This window comes from Pinus tabuliformis, chromosome 9 (assembly GCF_031772625.1).
Source record: "Pinus tabuliformis cultivar Carrire ecotype Pingquan chromosome 9, CPIR1, whole genome shotgun sequence".
Classification (NCBI taxonomy): domain Eukaryota; kingdom Viridiplantae; phylum Streptophyta; class Pinopsida; order Pinales; family Pinaceae; genus Pinus; species Pinus tabuliformis.
The window spans coordinates 1,025,604,631-1,025,607,663 of NC_142307.1; positions in this window are offsets into that span (position 1 = coordinate 1,025,604,631).

Consider the following 3,033-nt stretch of genomic DNA (forward strand, 5'->3'; position numbering starts at 1 on the left):
GGGTACACCTGACTGACAAGGCATGAAAGAAAATTTTTCTCTTTTCGTTTTATGTTATTTTTTCAAAACTGTATGCAAAAATAGAAAAAATGATTAATAAGAAATAACATCTACCTAGATACCTCCTCAACAATGGTGCCAGAAATTGGTGAGCCTTGGTATTGCACCAAGAGTGCTACAACTCCCAAGGGCTCCTCAACTCTATTTATCAACCCGGGTTTTGTACAAACTTCAAGGTGACAATGCTATATGCACAGTAGATGGGATTCTACTCATGCCGTCCTCAACTAGGAGATCTAATCAATAGTGTTCCAAGACCCTTCCTCCTACTGAATTAGAATAAAATATAGAAAATGAAAGGTGCAATTTAGAAGCTACCTCTGTTTTGAAACCATCTCACAAAAAGATAGAAAAGATAGATCAATGACTTATAAATCAGCCTCTTCGAGGGGCCAATCTCCTTTACATTACACAAATGAACAATTCTTGGATGATACAAATGACAAGACCTCCTTTCTATATATAAGAGTCTAAGTGGTCATAATATAATCAGAGCCGGCATAACAATAGTAATGTAAGGGCACAACAATAATAATAGTGGGCTTCTATGGGGCACAATAATAACAATATGGGGACTACATGGGAACAACAATATAATAAGGGGGTTTCACTAATAAAAATGAGGGGTTACACTAGTAGTATAGGGACCTAACATGCCCCTCTCCTTCAAAAAGTGTTTTCCTCAATGCTTGAGTAGTTCTAGAATCTTCTGTATAAAATTATCTTCCTCCCATGTGGAATATCCAGTGGTTAAGTTCTTCCACTTGATGAGATACTATGAAATTGATCGATTTCGTAGCTGTCAATTTCTTGTTTTTGTGACTGCTTCGGGCTCCAATATGATTTTTCCTTCTTTGTCAGGTTTTGGCAATATTGTTTGAACTGAGATCTTATGCAACTTTTGAATGAGTGCCCACACTTCTTCATCATTGTTCCATTCATCCTTTGCTTCGTTTATCCAAACTAGTTGGATGATAGAAATGGCACAAAATAATGCTTCCACATCCTCATCCTTTCTTGAGAGTGCATCCGCAACATCATTTTTCTCCCCTTTTTTGTAGATGATTTCAAAGTCATAACCCAACATCTTTGTGACCCATTTTTGTTGTTCTTCTGAAGATAATCTTTGTTCTAAAAAGTATTTAAGACTATCATGATCTATTTTTACCTTTAAGTTCCTTCCCATTAGGTAAGGTTTGATGTTGGGAGTAACACTTCCTGGAATCAAATGAATAGCATGATCATGAACACGAATAGGTGGGAGGCCTTTGGGAGTCTCAAATACCTTGGAATGATTTTCCAAGAATTTTTGGAGATCTAGAGAAATAGATGATTTCGATGTGGGAACCTCTAGCGAACATAATTGTGTAATTACGCCTCGTTGTTCTTTCTTTAGAAGCTTTGTCATTCTGTTAGAGCTGATTATCTTTCCTGGTTTCAATACGATACCCCTTAATTAAACTTCCTTTCCTTCCGAAAAAAATTTCATGAAAAGTTCTTGAAAATTAAAAGCTATTGTACCCAAGGATTGTAGCCATTGGACTCCTAATACAACATCAACACCACCCATTGGAATGGAAAGCATTGGGCTATTCAATACATATTCTCCCATGGATAGCTTGATATTATGGCACTTTCCAGAGCAATTTATGGTTCCTCCACTTGCAACCGTCACTTGAAACTCTGGTGCTGGATATAGGAAGCAATTCAATTCCTTGGTTATGTTACAATGAAATAAAATTATGGGTATTGCTCGAATCAATAAACACTGTCACCTTTTTCTTCTTGATATGTCCTTCAATCTTGATAGTTTGAGGAGTGGTAATTCCGGTGAATGCATTAAAATATATGATCAGATTCATTTCTTATTTCTCTAGGTTTTGTTCCTAGTGTATATCCTCTTCCTTGATGTTTCTTGTTCCTTTTATTCATCCTCTTCACAATCTATGTAACATAATTTCTTCTCAACACAATTATGACCTTTAGTGTATTTGCTATCACAACTGTAAAAAAACCCTTTTTCTCTTTTTTCTTCAAATTGTTGTGGTGTCAACCTTGTAGGTTGTGAAAGGCTAGGGGCAATAACACTTCCATCTTTATAGTTGTGAGTCGTAGGCTTCCTTGTTGCCATAATTTTTCTTTCCATTTTTCTTGCCAACCTGAATTCCTTCTCCAATGAATCAGGTTCCCAAAGACGAACCTCATGATGAATGTTATCCTTTAAAGTCCCTATGAAGACATCAATCCTCTGCTTCTCTGGAATATAATTTACCCTTATATTCAATTTTTGGAAGTCCTCAATGTGCTCTGCCATTGAACCCTTTTGTTTGAGATCTATCAATTGGATAAATAAGGTGTTGCTCTTTGTATCCTCATAATGTGCTATCATTTCCTCCATGAAGATTGACCAGGTGACAAGTTGTTTACGAGCACAAATCCCTTTATACCAAACAAATTGATTTGATTCTAAATATAAAGATGCAATATGTACCTTTTGTGTGTTTTTCACATTATGTAGATCAAAATATTTCTCCATCTGTAGTATCCATGTTACAGGATCCTTTCCATCAAACTTCCTCATATCTATATTTGGAATATATTGGGTCTTCAATCCAATGTTAGATTCTATGAAACCATGATTAACATTACTTTTGTTCTCATCATGAGCTTCCTCTACTACCTTTTCGCCGTTAGGAGGCCTTTCTTGTAGTAGCTTTGTCCCACCTTCCTTCAAACCTTCCATGTCTTTCTTCAAACCTTCCATCAAACCTTCCATGTATTTCTTCAAACCTTCCTTAAAACCTTCCATGACCTGTTTGAGATGGAATTATAGAGCTTCAAAAATCCCTAACTTCCTCAGATCATATCACTGAAAATATAGCGAGACAAGCTCTGAAATTCAGACCCGAGGTTTAGAACGAGTTCGGATCAAATGGGTTTTTTTAGCTTCTGAAACTTCGTAGAAAAAATGTT